Source organism: Bufo bufo, chromosome 1, assembly GCF_905171765.1.
Source record: "Bufo bufo chromosome 1, aBufBuf1.1, whole genome shotgun sequence".
Lineage (NCBI taxonomy): Eukaryota > Metazoa > Chordata > Amphibia > Anura > Bufonidae > Bufo > Bufo bufo.
Genome location: NC_053389.1, coordinates 749,945,537 through 749,968,814, shown reverse-complemented (window position 1 = coordinate 749,968,814; position 23,278 = coordinate 749,945,537).

The following is a 23,278-nucleotide window of genomic DNA, read 5'->3' as shown; positions in this document are numbered from 1 at the left end:
TTCAAAAAATACATTTGTTTGCCTACACTTGTAGCTTTCGATGCCACCTGTCAGAAGAAGATTTGTAGAGAATATTGAGGACAACTTTGAGGCAGCTAGTTGTGAGAAGGGGCATAGCTATAGGGGGTGCAGAGGTAGCAGTCACTACTGGGCCCAGGAGCCTGAGGGGGCCCAAAGACCCTTGTGCCACATAAGAAGACACCAGTATTATAGAAAGTGCATGCTGTTCAAGTTATACCTCTGGCTGGAGGGAAGGGGTTAGGTTAAGAATTTGGCATGGGGGGGTTGCTATTTCAATTTTTGCCGAAGGCTATGTGCTTTCCTGCCCGTGGCCACAAAGCACTGAGGGAAGCCCAAGCTGAATTGCACCAGGGCCCATAAGCCTTTAGCTAGGCCCCTGGTTGTGAAGGTACAGAAAGTTATGTGAGGATGCCTAATGATTCGGCAGTATCTAAGTGTAGACGAGGAGCAAGGCAGGTTAAGGGTAAGAGTTGGCTTTCGATCGCCATATCCCATGTTTGTTCTTGGCATTACTCCTCACAGAGCACAGCTAAGCAGATAGTGATGCATGGAGGGTTGCAGGGGAATAACATATTGTGAACTGCCATGGGAATGAGATTAATAAGTCAAAGGTCTTCACAAGGGATAAATGTGTTAGGCACTCCACAACGCTGACTATTGATTTAACATTTGTCTTGCGTTTTCACAGGCTGTTTATATTCTCCGGTTAGCAAACAGGTACGAGACTGGCTGCATTCATCTTTGTACAAGATTTAATATCGCCCATCAAGGCGTAGAAATGATATCTGCCGAAAGGATTCTACACATTCAGAGTACCAGGAATGAAGGGTGCCGTTTTAACCATTTTAGTGGTTTTAATATTTTGCCTTTACATCATTTTTTATTGTTTTGTTTTTATTTTATACTGCAGTGAGACTTTGTTTCTTCTGGACAGGTTGTGCTTTGTTCAGGTACTTAGGTTAGAGATTATTTTTTTACAAATACAGGGAGTGCAGAATTATTAGGTAAATTGTATTTTTGAGGATTAATTTTATTATTGAACAACAACCATGTTCTCAATGAACCCAAAAAACTCATTAATATCAAAGCTGAATATTTTTGGAAGTAGTTTTTAGTTTGTTTTTAGTTTTAGCTATTTTAGGGGGATATCTGTGTGTGCAGGTGACTATTACTGTGCATAATTATTAGGCAACTTAACAAAAAACAAATATATACCCATTTCAATTATTTATTTTTACCAGTGAAACCAATATAACATCTCAACATTCACAAATATACATTTCTGACATTCAAAAACAAAACAAAAACAAATCAGTGACCAATATAGCCACCTTTCTTTGCAAGGACACTCAAAAGCCTGCCATCCATGGATTTTGTCAGTGTTTTGATCTGTTCACCATCAACATTGCGTGCAGCAGCAACCACAGCCTCCCAGACACTGTTCAGAGAGGTGTACTGTTTTCCCTCCTAGTAAATCTCACATTTGATGATGGACCACAGGTTCTCAATGGGGTTCAGATCAGGTGAACAAGGAGGCCATGTCATTAGATTTTCTTCTTTTATACCCTTTCTTGCCAGCCACGCTGTGGAGTACTTGGACGCGTGTGATGGAGCATTGTCCTGCATGAAAATCATGTTTTTCTTGAAGGATGCAGACTTCTTCCTGTACCACTGCTTGAAGAAGGTGTCTTCCAGAAACTGGCAGTAGGACTGGGAGTTGAGCTTGACTCCATCCTCAACGCGAAAAGGCCCCACAAGTTCTTCTTTGATGATACCAGCCCAAAACAGTACTCCACCTCCACCTTGCTGGCGTCTGAGTCGGACTGGAGCTCTCTGCCCTTTACCAATACAGCCACGGGCCCATCCATCTGGCCCATTAAGACTCACTCTCATTTCATCAGTCCATAAAACCTTAGAAAAATCAGTCTTGAGATATTTCTTGGCCCAGTCTTGACGTTTCAGCTTGTGTGTCTTGTTCAGTGGTGGTCGTCTTTCAGCCTTTCTTACCTTGGCCATGTCTCTGAGTATTGCACACCTTGTGCTTTTGGGCACTCCAGTGATGTTGCAGCTCTGAAATATGGCCAAACTGGTGGCAAGTGGCATCTTGGCAGCTGCACGCTTGACTTTTCTCAGTTCATGGGCAGTTATTTTGCGCCTTGGTTTTTCCACACGCTTCTTGCGACCCTATTGACTCTTTTGAATGAAACGCTTGATTGTTCGATGATCACGCTTCAGAAGCTTTGCAATTTTAAGAGTGCTGCATCCCTCTGCAAGATATCTCACTATTTTTGACTTTTCTGAGCCTGTCAAGTCCTTCTTTTGACCCATTTTGCCAAAGGAAAGGAAGTTGACTAATAATTATGCACACCTAATATAGGGTGTTGATGTCATTAGACCACACCCCTTCTCATTACAGAGATGCACATCATCTAATATGCTTAATTGGTAGTAGGCTTTCGAGCCTATACAGCTTGGAGTAAGACAACATGCATAAAGAGGATGATGTGGTCAAAATACTCATTTGCCTAATAATTCTGCACGCAGTGTATATACAGTGATCCCTCGAGATTCAAAGGCCTCAGGATACAATATTTTCAACATACAATGGTCTTTTCTGACCCATCGTAAGTTGAAACTAGACTCAATATGCAAGGTCTCAAACTCAGATCCAACCAATCAAGACCACTTCTCTGGTAAAATGGCTGGATTAGTTGCTAGTTAGCAGCTATTTCTGGCTGTTATATGTGAAGGACTTGTTTTATCTGTCTTATATTAGTTATCTGCTTATTTTTCTTAAATTCTTTTTCTTAATTCTTCATTTTCTCTTATCTTGGATGACATTTTGGGGCTTTGGAACTGATTACTCAACTGTAATTGTATTGTAAGCACTCTGTGTACATAATGCTAAAGGGAACTTGTCACCGGGATTTTGTGTATAGAGCTGAGGACATGGGTTGCTAGATCGCCGCTAGCACATCCGCAATACCCAGTCCCCATAGCTCTGTGTGCTTTTATTGTATAAAAAAAAAGATTTGATACATATGCAAATTAACCTGAGATGAGTCCTGTCCTTGATTCATCTCAGGTTAATTTGCATATGTATCAAATCGGGTTTTTTACACAATAAAAGCACACAGAGCTATGGGGACTGGGTATTGCGGATGTGCTAGCGGCCATCTAGCAACCCATGTCCTCAGCTCTATACACAAAATCCCGGTGACAGGATTTTCCCAGAGTACAGTGCTGATGACTTTTGCCCAGGATAGGACATCAATATCATGTTCGTAGGGGGCTGATTCTCGGCACCATCCCCGATGAGCAGTTTAAAGAGTCAAGCACAGTGCCGTAAATTGTATAGCGGCTGTGCTTGGTATTGCAGCTAATAGCCCATTCACTTGAAAGGGATTGAGCTGTTCCTAGGCCATGTGACTGATGAACCTGACGTCACTGGCCTAAGAATAGGCACTCAGTTTAAATACAACATGAACCCTGAATGAGGAGAGGAAAAAGAAAATTGGATTCCCAAGGGAATAAAGCATCTCCAGGCTTCCTATAACGCTATACTGACATTCACCAGCAGGGTGCGTCAGAGAGGCGCAGCCTGTTGGGAAATGCTAGAGGCAGCCTTTGGGCCTTCAATAGGTCATGGCCAGCCTACACTGACATCGGCACCCAGCGATCTTATTTGTGGGGTGCCTATGAAAGACAGAGGGAGATGCGGCAGGCTCTATTGTCCTTGGCGTCTAAGGGGTAAAATGGCCTGGATCAGCGTTCCTGTTGGTCCAGGCAGTTGGACTGGGGGTGCTGCTCTCATGTTGGAGCCGAGCCCCCACTCTCCAGTGCATGGCAGACCTGTTCAGAGATTAGACTGGGCCGCTGTAAAAAAAAAATTGGCGCCTAAGGTCCCTTAGTGACCGCCTTAAAAAGGCGTATTGGTGGTCACGGATGGGTTAAGGATAGGTGTGCAATATTTAGAGCCTGGACAACCCCTTTTAAAACTGGTGTATAAACCACCAATCTTAAGGAATCTGCCCCAGTGTGTTGTGCCAAGGACAAGATAATCTCTTCTACATTAGTACAAACCTAGATCTGCATATTACCTACGATTAAAGGGAAACTCTTACCATGAAAATGCACACAGGCAACATGTTATAGAGCAGGAGGAGCTGAGCATGTTGATCTATGGTATTATGGGAAATAAATCAGCTAAATGTGTAATTTATCTGGTTAAATCTCTGCTCATTCTAAGCTGGTGGTCTTATCGATGATTGACAGCTATCTCTGTATGACTATCAGTTACTATAGCTGTCAGTTATTGATTAGGAACGCCCACATGACTCCTTACTGAAAAAGAGCAGAGATTTAAATGGAAAAAAAAAAGGTAATTTTGCTTAGTCATTTCCCATAAAAAATGTATATCCATCTGCTCAGCTCCTCCTGCTCTTGTAACATGCTGCCTGCAGATTGTGCTGCATTTTCATGGTGAGAGGTTCCCTTTAAAACATTACAGGGGTATTCCAGTTATAGAAAGATATGCCCTATCCACAGGACTGCCATTGGGACCCCACCGATCACGAGAACAGGGGCCCAGTAACCCGTGGAGCCTCCTAAAATGAACAGAGCGGCTGGTTGGAAAAGCACGCATCGGCTCCATTCATTTCTATGGGAGTCCTGGAGATAGCGAGCGCTGTTCTTGTGATCATGGGGGTCCCGGCTGTAGGAAATAACTTTCTATAACCGGAATACCCCTTAAATTAAGCACTCCATTGAATCCCCTTTTCTTGCAGCCAGTTCCGAGGCCTTCTAAAGTCCTTTACTAACTTCCCATAGAAACATCATGGAGGATGTGCAAGGAGTTCCATTCCTTTCTGCATCCAATATGAGCCATAATTTCACCTTCAGGGAGATGTCTCACTGCGGAGACGTTTTTGTAGTGAGCTATTTTCTGGTGGTGGTGGCATCAAATGTAATGAACATTTCCTCGTGTCTGATATTAGTTTGATGGTTGGAATAGATTCCATCAAAACTATAAAGTGAAAATGGACAAGAGATTCCAAGCAGAACATTACGCTCTGTCTGAAATACTCTATGATTCGGAAGGGGATGTTTACAGAACAAAATGGCCGCCATCTGTATAGAACACTTCAGATCCTCCGTCTCTCCGTGACCCATGAGGCAATATTGCCGTTCGCAAACCCTTAAGTGCTTAAATTACAATTCCAATTGCTATCTGGCTGTAGTCATAACAGAATTAATGTCATCACGGCCTATGTAGGCATTACATATGCTGAAGATAATAGCATTACTCAGGCGGATGACCAGCGGACTCCTTTATCAAACTTAGCCGAGTACAAGATGATCTGTGCGCATTATTGGATATTGCTAAGCAAAGTGCAATATCAGCAGGTGCTGGATGACAGGACCACTGATCTTCTCTGTAGCCCACACAAAGCAGATGCTGTAGAGGGCAAAGAATATTGACATGTTGACGCTGGGAGACTTGGGAAGATCATATCTCGCTTCAAGGTCTCATGCCCTGCGGTTTGAAGACATGTATTATTGTGTTCTGGGAGGAAATAATTATCTGTAGAGGTGCGGAAGAAGACGACACAAGGTCTCTGATGGAAAGGATGACCCATTTACCATGGATACAAGGTTACCATGAACCTGTTAGCTCATCCCGATTGTCCCGATCGCTCTCCTGAATCGGACTGGTTGGATTATTCAGCGTTAATAAAGCCCCAAGATATAATTATTGTGTCAATAATGTATGTAGATGTAGCACAGTCCACTTATTCTCAGTACCGAGGTAAGTCTTCTGCTGGTCTATCTTCTACCACCGCACGGTATTAATAAAAAAACTAAACATTGCATTAAATTATAGCATTAATTGTGGCTGCAACGACCAAACCCAATGCCACTCTGCTTAAATGGCCGTAGAACCCTGTGATCTAAGTCCGGTTCTGTAGAACCGCAGATGTCCGGTTGGTTCAACCGTAATACGGATGCTAAAATACAGCCATGGAAATACTGCCTGGAAACAGACCTTTTTAGCGCATCTAGTCACGCTTTACACCATCTATGGGATTTGTAAATCTACCCCATTTGTGCTGTGGATTTTGCTGCTTATACCCCAATTTGCATTGTAGTGAAAATCAATGACAATTCTGTATGGGGGACCGGGGGTCCCTGCTATGGATTGCAAAAAAAAATGCATTATGCCCAGAAACCCTTGCAGATTTTTTCACTATGCCTGGACTGGGTTTTTGAATTGCACATGCAGCATATTGTAAATTGCTGCCAATTTTTAGTGCACTTTCTGCACCCGAATCCGTCACGTCTGAACATGGTCAGATAAGATTACATATATGGGACCATCATATTACATTCCATATGTGATTATATTGCCATTTCTCACTACCGTGTGAAAGCTGTGGCTGACGAAAGGACTTCAAGTAAGGCTTTATTCATACATCAGTGCAGGAGTAGGCAACCTCCGGCACTCCAGCTGTTGTGAAACTACAACTCTCAGCATGCATACTTACTCTGCTCTTCTCCGAACTCCCATAGAAATGAATGGAGCATGTTGGGTATTGTAGTTTCACAGCAGCTAGAGTGCTGAAGGTTGCTGACAGTGATGGCCAGTTCGAAGTGTTCGCCCGCGAACACATGTGGGCTGCCATCTTGACTCACCCATCCGGCGATGCACAGGTAAGCCCTTACCTGTGCCTGCGCCGCGAGCTGGTCTGAAATCAAATGCGGTCACCGGGAGCAGGCAGTTCCGAGAACAGCCCAATGAAGGCCCCCGGCGGCTGTTCTCGGAACTGCCTGCTCCTGGTGACCGCATTTGTTTCAGACGGGCTCGCGGCACAGGCACAGGTAAGGACTTACCTGTGCATCGCCGGACTTGTGAGTTAAGATGGCAGCCCGCATGTGTACGGCAAACTGCCCATCACTGGTTGCTGATTTCTGCATTCGTGTTTGGTCAGTGATTTCCATAAGTGATTTTGAGCTAGAAGGGATGCCACTCCTTCTATTATACCTTATCTTGGTGAAGGATCAACCACCGATGGAACTCGCTGACTGTGTGACTAAGGCCTACACTTATGATGCACACTAGATATGGTAAATGACAAGTTCAGCACTACTACAGCTGTATTATTTAAGCCAATTACCTATAAAGCAACTCGCTTTTCCTCGACACCTCTCTTTCTTTCACCCTAGGTGGCAAAATGTGTTGCAACACTTCCATGGCATTCCACAACCACTGGTAGAAAAGTGATAATCTGTGCCCGCGGCAGTGAAGCAGTTAATAGTAAGCTGACTGACTGTATCGTATGATTGGCTTTCAAGTGTTGAGTATGAACGGTATCATCATAACAAGAAAACATGGGCCGCCCTTTAAACCAAACCTGCAATTTCACGTATCGACAGCGCATAATTACACAGATAGATGTCTGACTATTGGGATACGCTTAGGAAGAGCGACATTCTGCAATACGCAGTGATGTCACGTACGGCTCTCGCTAGGAGAAAGAGGGGAAAATTTGTTGTAGAGGACTCTTCAAAACTCATTAGAGAACAAAATATCTAAGCAGCCGTTCTCTTTGATAGTCAAAATCTTGCATATTTAAGACCTCGCTAATTAAACAGCTCTTGTTAATCAGGTCACTTATTAGGTACGTTGTTCGCCCGCCGCTGATCCTCTGCTGCCGTCGCCATGCTCTGGTGGCGTGTTTGTAAGGCTGCGCCCAGCTGAGCTCCATTACTGTTTGCACAAACTTCGAACAAGATTCTTTCTTCTCCGTGGTAGACTGGCTGGCTGCTGTGTGTAGACTCGGGCTCGCTCTAACCTCAGCACACATCGCAGATACCCTGATGTGTGATATAAGTAATATGTGCAAGTCTCTAGCTGTGCCCATTTCCTTTACAAGAGCGCTACCTGCTAAACTTAAGATGGAATGAGGCTCTTAAATGAAATTATAGGCTGTGATCTTTCAGGCATCAAGCAGTCTGTTCTGTTCAGACTGTGAAGGTCAGAAGAGTCGCCTGGATGGTGACATGTCCACTCTGTTCAGGAAATTGAGATATTTTTTTAAAAGCATGCCGGGAGCATACAGGAATTGCTTAATTATGGCCCTGTACTTGCCTTAGGCTCCATTAACGTGTAGAATGATGCCATTTTCAACACTAATGGAAAAATCCAGGGTAAAATTCTAATGTGTCGGTGAACTGTTTATGCAGAAGGCTATTTTATTATATTTTTTTAAGAAAAGCTAATATTTCCTGCTAATGCTAAAAAATGCTGTCTTGAGCAAAAAATATTGTGTGCCCTAAAACTTATCATGTGCTGTGTATAGCAGTGGTCCTTAACCTTTCAAAAAAAGGGAGGTTGCATTAACCCACGCTGGCTACTTAAAGAGAAATATTGTTATGAGCTTTGGCTCTTGCCCTAGTAGTATGTTCCAATAATATGGCGCTTACCTTAGTGCAGAGTAATATCCTAGTAATTCAGACTCCTTAAGAAATAGGGACCCTATACTTCAAAATTATACCAGATATCAGGTCCCTAAATGAATTAAGAAACGAGACCATACCTTACATTAAATACATTCTGATCCCTGACCAGACTCCTAAATTATTTCAGACCTCAGGCCAGATCACTTAAGAAATTCAAACCCCTAAACAAAATCAGACACCAGACCAGACTCCTAAATTAATCCAGACCCCAAATCATTAAATAAATAAATATTTGAGACAAACTTCCTATAGATCCAGACCAGATTCCTAAACTAATTCAGATCTCCACACCATACCTCTAAATAAATTCAGACCCCCGACCGTACTCTAAAATTATTTCAGATCTCGGGCCCGATCACTTAATAAATTGGAACCCCTAAACAAAATCTGCCTCCAATCCAGACTCCCATATTAAAGGGATTCTGTCACCAGGATTAACGCTATAGCGATATTTATATGTGCCCATTTTATATGTGCCCATTAGTCTCCATGCAGTGTTTACAATGACCCCACTGTTACTGCTCTGTGTGTGTTAGATTCTTATAAAAACCGATCTTATTGATATGTAAATTACCTCTGTCAGGAGCCCAAGGGGTTGTCCCACGATATGTTGGAGTCCAGCCGCGCCCATCGATCCGGAGCCCAGCACGGCCTACCACTTAATTTATTCACTCCACTATCCCTGACGTCAGTTCTTCTCAGTGCCGTAATCTCACACAGAGGGAGCCGGCGCATGCGCAGTTGACTCATCGAAGCCGGTGCCAGTAGTCCGCACGGGCGCAGACCACAGTGTCCACTGCTCCTGCGCGAGATTACGGCACTGAGAAGAACTGACGTCAGGGATAGTTTAATTTAGACCCCGAACCATCAAATAAATTCAGACCTAGACAAAATTCCTAAATACTGTAAATACAGATTAGATTAATTCAGACCCCAAACCATACCTCTAAATAAATTCAGACCCCCGACCAGACAGAAAGTAAGTCTACTTTCACACTCGCGTTTTGGCTTTCCATTTGTGAGATCCGTTCAGGGCTCTCACAAGCGGTCCAAAACGGATCAGTTTGCAATCTAATGTATTCTGAATGGAAAAGGATCCGCTCAAAATGCATCAGTTCAGGCGTCCGTCTGATGAAACTGAGCCAAACGGATCCGTCCTGGCACACAATGTAAGTCAATGGGGACGGATCCGTTTTCACTGACACAATCTGGCACAATAGAAAACGGTTCCGTCCCCCATTGACTTTTAATGGTGTTCATGACGGATCCATCTTGGCTATGTTAAAGATAATACAAACGGATCCGTTCTGAACGGATGCAGAAGGTTGTATTATCTGAACGGATCTGTCCATGACGGATCCGCACAAAAAGCGAGTGTAGAAAGAAGCCTAATTTAGACCTCAAAACTAACCATCACATAAATTCTGAACTCCAGATGCCAGAGCAAACTCCCAACTTAATTAAGACCTCAGTCCAGATCCCTTAATAACTGAGACCCTAGCCCAGACCACTAAAATAACCAGAACCTTACACCAGGCTCTCTTACTTAATTTAACATGATTCAGATCAGAATGATCCCATAGTGTTCCACACCCCCTCCGGCTGTTGTATATGCTGTGAGTTGTAGCTTCTCAACAGTTAGAGGACCATAAGTGGCAGACCACTGTCCTACAGCAAAGTGTCAATGTCCAGAATTAGTGGTGACCTCTGGTGGCAGGTCTGTACAATGAGTAGAAAAGGTATTCATCATAATGGGTCATGACTGCTGCTTTCTAATAACGGTCACGTTGTTATTTATTTCATCATTTCTGTTAGACGTCAAATATTATTATGAAGGATGAGGGTCCTCACTAAGAGGCGACGCAGCACTTTCTAATATTGATTATGCTTATTCCTTTATGACATTACCAAGTCATTATCACAGCTTTAGTAATAACCACCAATGTATGGATCATTTTGAGAAGATTTATCACGGTACCTCTATTGTACTGACTGGTTTGATTGACATAATGTTAACATTTGAATTTCTTCCTTATGTCTATAAGTTTTCCTTATGCATATGAGATCTTTTACATTTTTATGTTTGATATATCTTTAAGATCTGACTGTACAAAATAATGGAAAAAAAAATCATAATTGGTAAAAGAATTAAGACAAGTGTTAATAGCGCCTAATTATTCACACTCCCCCTGCCTTCTAGCCACTAATTGACGGATTGTTGTTCCCTAAACACAGTAATGCCTCATTCACACATCAGTGATTTTGAGCCCAAACCAGGTGCGGCTCTAAACACAGAACAGGTGCAGATCTTTCCCTTATACCTTATGTCTGTGGAGGCTCCGATCCTGGTTTTGGCTCACAATCACTGATGGAAATCATTGACCAAAACACTGACTTGTGAATGAGGGCTTAAGAGAGAAAACTGTCAGTCAATGGCTGGAGGGCAGGGGCAACCTCTGTATCATCCATATCATTGGACTCTTAAAAGGGTTGTCTCATCTCAGACAATTGGGACATATCACTAGGATATGCCCCCATTGTCTGATAGGTGTTTGGGACCAGCACCTATATTGAGAACAGAGCCCCGAAAAGTGGAGGAGGTCGCGAGAACAGAGCCTGCAAAGGACCCGAGTCCTCCAGTCACCACCAAGCTCTCTCCCCGTAGAATTGAATGGGAGAGCACCACACATGACCGGCCACCGCTCCCATTCACTTCTATGGGCCTGACAGAAAGTGCCAAGCCAGCGCTCAGCTATTTTCGGCTGCCCGCCCCATAGAAATGAATGGAGGGCCGATGCGCATGACCTCCACCACTTTCGGAGCTCATTTCTCAACATCGGTGCGGGTCCCAGAGGTGGGACCCGCACCTATCAGACAATGGGGGCATATCCTAGTGATATGTCTCTATTGTCTCAGATGAGATAACACCTTTAAATGCTTGATGTTAACTCATAAGTGACAAATTGCTGAGATCAATGACTACACTATGCTCAGAGAGGCTATCATAAAGATACAGCCACATGGTCATGTTACCTGATGCAGTTTTGGAAGCCAAAATCAGGAGTGGATGATAAAAGGTGAGAAAGTATAATGGATAAATACTACTTCTCCTCTGAATTTGATGGATAAACGCTAACATCTTAATTCAACTTGGCATCAGCTTCTTCTGACCTTGTCTAAACCAGACCATATGATGTCCCTACAATCATCATCTATGTCTTTACAATATAAGATACTCTGCAAAATTCAATTAACAGTAGATATCAAAAATTATCTGTACATCTTTATGAGAAGGTTTTGTATTGGCCAGTATGTTGCAATAAAACGCTGGTGTGTAACTGACCTCTCAGGATTAATGGATCTAATCCTATGGGGAGTGTCATCTATTTTTACTACATCATTATTTTTATCACTTAAATCCAACAAGATGTTACGGGGTCAATGAGTAAACTACCAGTTTTGGATCATTTCATGAAATGTTGTGAGGTTGGGCCACCGCAGTAAAGACCTATAATAACCAAACACACTAATGGAAATATATCTGAACATTTAATATTTCCTGTATGATCCATGTTAGAATCAATTCATTGTCCATTAAAGTGGTTTTGTCCTGACAACCACCTCAGTCGATACGCCCTACTAGGGTTTATGGATGTCCTAAAATGGGGTTCTTCAATCAAGGAACTTTTTCTATTTGCCAGAATGGAGAACTACTCTTAAAGAATGGCCTTCACCCAGGCCCACCCAGGGTGCCCATATACAGGGCTATATTAAGCCTCAGCTTAGACAACCACTTTAATGTTGTGAACAAGTGGGTACTAGTGATAGTGGCCTCTAAAACCGCCCAGAACAGCGCTATACACCACCCATTTGTGCTAGTGATGTCACCGGGCTACCTGCTAGGCGGAAGTGTCTGCCTAGCATACTGAAGCCTGGTATGTCCCCGGCTCACAACAAACAGACCTTGCCCTGCTCAACGTACAGTAGCGCAAGGCAAGGGAAGCATCGAAAAAAGGAAATACTCTGATGCTCCACTCATACATGGTAAGGGAGTGAATGGGAGCTCAGCCCTGAACCCGAAGAACCCCTTTAAGCATCCTGCTGCTATAGCAACCTGCGTTGCAATTGCGTTGCAGAAGGTTGGGTTAGATGAGAGAAGTCATCAATTATAATTTATTTGATTATGGCTTAAATATTAGGCAGATTTATGAAACTGTCTAAAATAAGTATGTCTTGGTTGCCCATAGCAACCAATCACAGGGCAGCTTTCATTTTTCAAGAGTACTATATGAAATGAAAGCTGCACTGTGATTGGTTGCTATGGGCAACAAATACTTTTTTCTTTTAGGCAGTGTCATAAATCTCCCCCACAGACATTTTATATGCTTATACTATATGTTAATCTACTACGGATGGCATTTTGATCTATAGTCGCTCCTCTTTCTTGAATCTATTGTTTGACAATGACTATAAAATAAATCTCTCTCGTGAATGTTGCTCTTCTGTCTTGAAAATAATCCACACCATTTCCTGTCTCTGGGAGACACACATCTATCTGACACACAACTCACGATGACTTTCATCTCCGATCGTAGAGAGGTCATCCAAATCCAGAGCTTTGTGCTTCAGAATACATCTTGATGGCTATGTGACTCCACACAGGGCTGCTTTACCACAACGTTTCCATTTCATATAAAGAATAATACCCAAGTCATCCCGTTTTATAATAGTCCATTTGTCCACTTCTCAGTCATCTGTCACCTAAACATATTAAACTGGCTGCCATTTTATATATATATATATATATATATATATATATTTATTTATTTTTTTCTTTCAAAGACATATATAAGACAGTCCCAACTTACTGTAGTTGAATTATTTTATACAGTATTTTTCATATTAACCAACAGGGTTGACTGGCCCATCAGTATACCAGAGGATCCTCCAGTGAGACCAGGCTATAGTGAGCCCCAAAGGCCCAGATAAAAATCTATTTGTCGACCTTTGATTCAAAACCTATTAGACGTCATTCATTATATATGGGTTGTCCTTGTAAGAACAATTTCCTCAGGAAGTTCTAATGTACCCCAGTCTAACCCTGCTTCTCAACATTCCCAAAACATCCAGGAGGCTCTGGAACAGGTAGAAGATCTGCTAGACTCTATGAAGATTTGGTGAATCTCTCGGGCATCGAAGAATTCACTTGAAATTGAGCACTCCTCAACGGTTTCCTCTACCATGGCTACATACTGTAGGCTTCTCGCCCCAATGCATCACTAATTACTTCAAGAAGGTATGTTGTGAAGACATACAGTATAGATCTGTGGGGCACAATACTACTGAATTATATGAAATTCTAAACTCTAAATGATGTATGAACTTTATATTTGAACTAAGGTACCTTGTGCAATACTTTCTGTTGGCACTGCTCCCCAGTATGGTGGACAGTCATACAATGTACAAATATTCATGGGATTATAGATCATATAGAAAACCGATCTAACTTAAACTACTAATCAATAAGTAAAATAAGACATGTGGACACATAATATGCATGGCTAAATTAGGCCACGGCCAACTTTATTAGCACTTTCTACCCCGGGACAGTTTTCGCTCTTCTGCCCAGGCGATTTATTTCACCTTTATTTGTGAAAAAATGCCAAATTTGCCAAAAAGTTTGAAAAATTCCCAAATTTTCAAATTTCTTTTTCTCTACTTTTATAGATAGTGATACCTCATATAATAGTTATTACTTTACATTTCTCATATGTCTACTTTATGTTTGGATCATTTTGAAAATTACATTTTATTTTTTGGGGATGTTAGAAGGCCTTAGAAGTTTAGAAGCAAATCTTGAATTTTTTCCGAAAATTTCCAAAACCCACTTTGTAAGGACCAGTTTAGGTCTGAAGTCACTTTGTGGGGCTTACATAATAGAAACCACCCAAAAATGACCCCATTTAAAAACTACACACCTCAAGGTATTCAAAACTGATTTTACAAACTTTGTTAACCCTGTAGGTGTTCCACAAGAATTAACGGAAAATGGAGATGGAATTCCAGAAATTCACTTTTTGGGCATATTTTACATTTTAATCCATTTTTTCCAGTAGCAAAGCAAGGGTTAACAGCCAAACAAAATTCAATATTTATTACCCCGATTATGCGATTTACAGAAACACCCCACATGTGGTCGTAATTATATAGTATAGTGCTCAAATAACAGTACTATACATCAAATTTCCACATTGTTTCCTAGATAACAGTGTTATACAGTGCCACCACCTTCATTCATTACACAACTAATAAGCTGTACAATAAGCCACCCAATGCCCATGTAAATATTGTACTACCATACAGTGCTCAAATACCAACAAATACAGTAGGTAGATATTTATCAAACTGGTGTAAAGTAGAACTGACTTAGTTGCCCATAGCAACCAATCAGATCCCACATTTTATTTTCCAAAGGAGCTCTGAAAAATGAAATTGAATCTGATTCGTTGCTATGGGCCACTAAGCCAGTTCTACTTTACACCAGTTTGAAAAATCTCCCACCACAGTGACTGAATAGCAGCTCCATCGATAAAGAATTGAATAAAAATAGCATGACTCAATAACTCATGACTATTTTTTTCAGATAGGATGCAGACAGCACACTTTGTTTTGTAGCCCCGCAAAAAAGATAAAACATGTACTATTTGTGGCAGGCGCAGCACTATGAAGTGCCTTTTGCGCTGTGGCATTAGAAGAATTTTGATCTCTGACTTTTAGTCTAACCAGACTGCCTATTACTCTGTAATTCCTCTAGCGCTATTCTATGGAAACAGTAGGTTTAAAGAGAACACCAAATGCTTGAAAATAACTTCTTTATTAACTGCAACTTTTCTTCATATATAACACTACCGCCTCCGCAGCAGATAGTCCATGTACATAACACGTGTTGAATAAAGTATCATAAAATGGCGGTACGCATAAGATGGTGGTTCAACTGTTCAATCTTGTCATTCAACATAAAATGGTGGATATATTTCTCTCTTCAGTATCTGTACTCTCACTTTAAGTTATTTAAGCACTTTACGATCTCTCTGAGAGGTATATCTGAGGTCTAACTAATAGTTCTACTTGCTGAATTTAGTCGCAATTTGCAGTATGCAGTTAGCAGTAACTATTTACAGATTGGTTGAGTATGATCTGGTATGGTTGTATGCAATTTGGATTGCAATATGGAATTTGAATTTGGATTGTGAAATTTGTAGTTTGCAATTGGTGGAACTGTAAGTAAACATACATATAACTGGTTCAGTATACAGTTCAAATCATTACATTAACAGTAGGAACATTATATAACTGTTTTAAATACCTATTTTGGCCTCTCTGCTTCCATAAAACACAGCTCTTAGTGGAGTAAATGTCTGTTCAGCTTCTCTCTCTGGTGAATAATGATTCCAGCAGCTCCTGCTCGGGGAATTTCCCACACAGGCTGTGTGTGAGGCTGGCTGTGATTGGTCAAAACTCCTAGCCTGTGTGAGGCTAGCTAGGATTGGTCTAGACTCCTGCCCAGCAACAACAGTTTAACCCTATGCTTTTTGTTGTTTTTGCTGTGTCATTGAGCTTACCTCACATCCATATAATGAATCTAAAAGGCATACTATCTTTTCTGCTTCTGTGAACACAATATATAACAGTTATATGACATCCAAACATAAAGTCACTGTAAATAACTCTTCTTTTGTCTTTAACACACAAACATAGGAACTGTATTAGGTTATTGGAAGGTCTAGCTGTATAAACATATAACAATATTAGCAACCTAGGACAGGTCTTAGCTGGCCAGCTACACTATTCTTGTTCGTCTTGCAGACAAGAATAGGCATTGTTACAATGGATCGGCAAAAAAAATGGATGCAACATGGACTTTATCTATATTTTTTGCAGATATGTGTTTTGCGGACCGCAAAATACATGCAGTCTTATCAATGAACCCTTTAGATTCATGGTAGTCAACAGCCTCAGGTGCCTGGTGGAGGCCACATGTGACATCTCCCCTTTCGCTAAGATGGTTGATGATCAGACCACACACACTAAGGCTAATGCAGAATATTACCAAGAGCAAATAGATCACACAAACCTCAGATTAACACAATGGCTCCAGTGATGTGAGACTGGCGATCTACTACATAGCCATGCCTGAAAATGTAGACAGAGCTTCAATTAGGTGGATTCTAGTGGATTCTAAGCTGCTTGTCTCAGAAGTTGCAGCAATCAATTGTAAAATAGGCCTATTATCTAAAGAATGATGACACCGAATTGCGCAGATATCTTTTCAGCTCTCCTGGTCTGTATGTTGTTTTTGCAAGCATATTTTACTCTGGTAATAATTGGCAAATTGTGCTCTTGAGTTTTTACTTGAGTCTCAGAGAATTCATAAAAATCTATTTAAGTTTTGTGGAAAATCCTAATAACAGGGATATTTTTACATTGAAAGCAAAATCTTTTGTCATAGATTGTAAGCTCTTGCGAGCAGGGTCTTCCCTCCTCTTGTTCTAATTATTGACTTGTCTGTTGCTATGTTATTTAACTGTTTGTACATGAACCCCTGAAATGTAAAGCGCTGCGGAATATGTTGGCGCTATATAAATAAAGATGATAAATATTATTAATTTTTTTTGCTAGTGCAAATTTCGTAGTCCTTAAAGGGGTTCTGCACTTTGTTTAAACTGATGATCTATCCTCAGCATTTGACCTTCTAGAACCCAATATACTGTATACCATCTGTTAACTATTTATGCTGATTCGATTAGTCCATACATGTATCTTCATGTATTTGTTATTTCGCCACAAATTTCACATTTTCCATGAAAGCTTAGTTGATACTGAAGACAAAGTTCTAGTGATGACCTTACTGTACCACTGTTCTGACCGTGCCCCTGTCACCGATGTGAGCTGTAGTGGAAAAGTACATCAGCCTCATATGATAAGTATATGCACCATAGAGATGGCACATACATCTGCTCTGATGCTTGTGGATGTGGATGTCCATCTCAGACTCGGGGAGGGACAACCTGAGGGTCACTTCTGCATCTTTCCTACAAAAATCTGATGTTTAATAGTGTTGATCGCGAATATCGGCACTTCAAGTATTTGCGAAGATCTAGAACAGACCTGGGCAAACTACGGCCCGCGGGCCGTATACGGCCCGGCGGACCTTTTAATCCGGCCCCCGGGCGGAGCCAGAGGCGTGCCAAGCAACGATACCCCTCCTCCGCGAATGAAGAGGACTTCCGACTCGGCGTGCTGCGTGTGGCATGGCGCGGTGGCAGGGAGGCAGCGTCAGCGGCAGTACTGTCTAGGTAAGACACAGCAGGGGGGGGGGTGCCTCGTGCGAGCCGTACCCGGGACCCGGCCGGCCGCAATTATTCCCTTCTCTGTAACAGCGCAGCGCCCGCGGCTCTCATAGTATCGGCTGTGACTGTCTGACACTGACAGTCACAGAGCCGACAAGCATGAAGCTGCGGCCGCCTCCCCCTGTGCTGTGTGTAGTCAGTGTGACTAACACATGGCTGATCATCTCTGAGCATTACGTTTCTAAAGGCAAGGGGGGGGGGGGAGGGGGGTGTACTATTGTAAGGGGGGGGGGGTGTTCTGTATATGATGGGGGGGCCGGGGGGGTGTTCTGTACACAAGGGGACAATGGCTGGATTCACAGGGGACAATGGCTGGATTCACAGGGGACAATGGCTGGATTCACATTGGACAATGGCTGGATTCACAGGGGGACAATGGCTGGATTCACAGGGGACAATGGCTGGATTCACATGGGGACAATGGCTGGATTCACAGTGGGACAATTGCTGGATTCACAGGGGGACAATGGCTGGATTCACAGGGGGACAATGGCTGGATTCACAGGGGGACAATGGCTGGATTCACATGGGGACAATGGCTGGATTCACAGTGGGACAATTGCTGGATTCACAGGGGGACAATGGCTGGATTCACATGGGGACAATGGCTGGATTCACAGGGGGACAATGGCTGGATTCACAGGGGGACAATGGCTGGATTCACAGGGGGACAATGGCTGGATTCACAGGGGGACAATGGCTGGATTCACAGGGGGACAATGGCTGGATTCACAGGGGGACAATGGCTGGATTCACAGGGGGACAATGGCTGGATTCACAGGGGGACAATGGCTGGATTCACAAGGGACAATGGCTGGATTCACAGGGGACAATGGCTGGATTCACATGGGGACAATGGCTGGATTCACAGTGGGACAATTGCTGGATTCACAGGGGGACAATGGCTGGATTCACAGGGGGACAATGGCTGGATTCACAGGGGGACAATGGCTGGATTCACAGGGGGACAATGGCTGGATTCACAGGGGGACAATGGCTGGATTCACAAGGGGACAATGGCTGGATTCACAGGGGGACAATGGCTGGATTCACAAGGGACAATGGCTGGATTCACAGGGGGACAATGGCTGGATTCACAGGGGGACAATGGCTGGATTCACAGGGGGACAATGGCTGGATTCACAGGGGGACAATGGCTGGATTCACAGGGGGACAATGGCTGGATTCACAGGGGGACAATGGCTGGATTCACAGGGGGACAATGGCTGGATTCACAGCTTGTGGGAAAAAGAGAAGGCTGCAATGTCTTTGTCAGTAGTGATGGACGAACATCTGCTGGGACGGTTCGTGAACGCGATGTCGCGAACACAATCAAATGTTCACGAACCGCAAGTTTGCGGCGGGTCCCATTCATTTTAATGGCAGGCGAACCTGAAAAACCTTCAGCTCATATTTGTAGCCAAGAAATAATTCCTGGAAGTGCACAAATAGTCCCACAACATGGACAGTGACATACCAGATGTATTATTCGAATTTGCGATCTCTATTCATTATTTTTTTCAATGCAAAATATCGGCAATATAATTTTCACGTATGCGTATGCGCATGCGCAAATGCACTATACAGTACCCAAATGCACTATAAAGAAAGTATATTGTTATATAACACCCCGCTTCAATCAGTTTTTTTGGGGGACGACTGGTATATCACACCAGTAGAAATTATTTGTTCCAATAACGCTTGTCCCTCTATATACCTGCAGTATCGCAGCAGAACCGCACACAACTGCCGCACAATACAAATGCACTATAATATACTTTCTAACATAGAAAGTATATTATAACATTGTACAAGGAAGGCAATCCATTAGAATATACATAAAGATAAAACGTAACCTTTAATAATGTTACTATGAGGGTCCATTCACACGTCCGTAAGTGTTTTGTGGATCCGCAAAACATGGACACCGGCAATGTGCATTCCACAATATGCGGACCGCACATCACCGGCAGTATAATAGAAAATGCCTAATCTTGTCTGCAATTGCAGACAAGAATAGGACATGTTCTATTTTTTGGCGGAAATAGAAGCACGGATGCGGAAGCACAATCCGGCCCCATTGAAAATGAATGGGTCTGCACCCGTTCCGCAAAATTGCGGAACGGATGCGGACCCATTTTGCGGACGTGTGAATGGAAAAGATATCCCTCAAAATGAAAATAAATTCAATTATTAAAGTTAAGCAAAAAGCATAGATGTGGTAGGCAATAACAAGTGCTCGGCGGCACTAAATCAGGTGCTCGGCGGCACCAAATCTGAAACCATATGTCCTACCACAATCCGGGGGGTTCCAGTGCACATCCATGAATCCCAGAGGGAAAGTGATGTGGTATTGAAGGACAGGGTGGGCAAAGAACTGTCCCTGATATTGCCCTACAGGGGGGTGCTATTCTGGCCCTGATAGCCTAACCACAGACCACCCGCCCTGATAAGAGCGACCCCGTCCGGAACCTTACCCTATATAAAAATGGCCCTAGTAAGCTCCTAGCCCCTAGGTCCCTGACTTCCAGGTGATAGATCTAAGTGTTTTTGACTCATTATAAAAGTATATTATAAGTATATCACACCCCTCAGTATATCACACCTATCAATAGCACACCTATACCAGTCCTTAAAGGAAACCTGTCACTGGGATTTTGTGTATAGAGCTGAGGACATGGGTTGCTAGATGGCCGCTAGCACATCTGCAATATCCAGTCCTCATAGCTCTGTGTGCTTTTATTGTGTAAAAAAAAAACGATTTGATACATATGCAAATTATCCTGAGATGAGTCCTGTACAGGAGATGAGTCAGGGACAGGACTCATCTCAGGTTAATTTGCATATGTATCAAATCGGTTTTATTACACAATAAAAGCACACAGAGCTATGGGGACTGGGTATTGCGGATGTGCTAGCGGCGATCTAGCAACCCATGTCCTCAGCTCTATACACAAAATCCCAGTGACAGGTTCCCTTTAAAAATAATTTTGTGGCCCTATTAGCTAGCGTTTGGTGTCCCTACACTGGCAAAACACTGAATGTAAAATGGCGACCAGATCGGGTCTATTTATAAGGTAGGGGGTATGTCCATGTGCTGAAACGTCTCAATTGGCTGTCCTGTACCACCTGATGGATGTGTCATGGGTCAAAGTTCTTCACAATGTAAAAGAATATGGCGGGCGCAAATATCTCCATATGTTCGCATGTTCGGCGAATTGCGAACACACATAGTTCACCGCAAAACGACCGCCGGGCGAACCGCAAGGCCATCTCTATTTGTCAGAGCTTAGCAACATCCCTAACAACCAATAGGAAAGTTGCCTACCCCTTACTATATAAGAACCTCCCCAGCAGCCATTTTCTGCAGTTTTTTGCAGATCTGAGAGAGAGAGAGAGAGAGAGAGAGCAGTGCCATTGCTGTGCTCTGTGCTTTGCTGAGTCATCTGGATCCTTATTCAATTACATTAGATAGTTAGTTAGCTTCTATATATAATACAGATAGTTAGTGGGAGATCAGTGTAGGTTAGATAGTGATATAGTGTAGCTGGTTCCAGTGCAGGGTGTTAGGTAGTGTGATAGGAATTACTGTGCTGTGATAGGGATTAGTGTCCTTGTCTTTCGTCTTTGAAATAAAAAAAAAGTTATTTTCTGTCTGTTTTACTGAATCCCTATTTTTTTTGTCCCATTGTCCCAACCCCAAAAAGTCATCCCAAAGACCCTACTCCTAGCAGCTTGAAAAATGTAGCAAAAGTGAGCCACGCCTGTATTGCGTGCGCAATGCGTGCATATTACATTGCCGATTTTCGCAATCAAGAAAATAATGACTGGAGAATGGCGAATATTAGGCTAAAAATTTGCGAAATATCACAAAAACTAATATTGCCTATGCTGCTCATCACTAATGTTTAATAGGAATATATATTGATTAAAATAAGCAGTTGGAGAGACAGCATTATGATTTTCCCAGTACTACCGTACATCTACTTCTCTGAGAAATGTCACTGCACAGTGGTCTAGTGAGTAGCACTGCTGTTTTCTATCCAGGGTCCTGCTGTTCTTTGGAGTTTGTATGTATTCTCTGTGCATTCATGTTTTTTTTCTATCTATCTATCTATCTATCTATCTATCTATCTATTATCTATCTATCTATCTATCTATCTATCTATCTATCTATCTATCTATTATCTATCAATCTACCTTATATCTATCTATCTATCAATTATCTATCTAATATCTATCTATCTATCTATCTATCTATTATCTATCTATCTATCAATTAATTATCTATCTAATATCTATCTATCTATTATCCATCTATCTATTATCTATCTATCTATCTATCCATCTATCTATTATCTATCCATCTATCTATTATCTATCCATCTATCTATTATCTATCCATCTATCTATTATCTATCTATTATCTATCCATCTATCTATACAGTACATCCATCTATCTATTATCTATCTATTATCTATCCATCTATCTATTATCTATCTATTATCTATCCATCTATCTATACAGTACATCCATCTATCTAAACAAGAGAAAAACTGCAGCAACATAGAAGAGGGTTCAATCCCTCAAAGACCATTTTGTCCAACAAGGTCCATAGATGTCCAACAAGCAAGACTCCAGACCACTCCAGAAAGGGTGGTGGACCTGCTCTGTATATATTCACTACTTGAACTAATGATCATCTATTTATCGGTCTGATATATTTTATTTTCTTCCCCTGAAGAACAGAAACAACATTAAGAATACAATTAGGGAAACTTTATGGCCAGACATTGAATGATATATTTTTAGCACATAACTGCTTATATAACCTCCTACCACAACCACCAAAGTTGTCCTGTCAGGTGGTGGGAAATGAGAACCTCTAAACCTCTAGCCGCATTCTGAAAACTGTCTGCAGCCGTCTGGTATAGTTCCTCAGGTAGCCTCCCCCAGACGGGGATCATAATGTCGATATTTTAGAGGATATTTTCCTGGTATTATTTGCCTGTCTTGATCCTATATGTGCTCGACTCCTCTTTAACTCTCACACGCACCAAGAAACATTCAGAATAAGTGGGTCAGAGAGAATAACATCTCATTCGTACATCAAATCCTACGGGGCCATCACAGAAAACCCATGGGGGACCCATTTTAACAATTCAGGACTAGGAATTCAATCTAATTTCCAACCTGAAAACTGGATATATTCTCCACTGCAACCTATTTCCTGCTATTTTATCTCCGAACCCTGGGAGACCGGAGATACAGAATGACTGGGAAAATTATAGGCAGAGCCAAGGTTGTCTTCATTCATTTGATAATC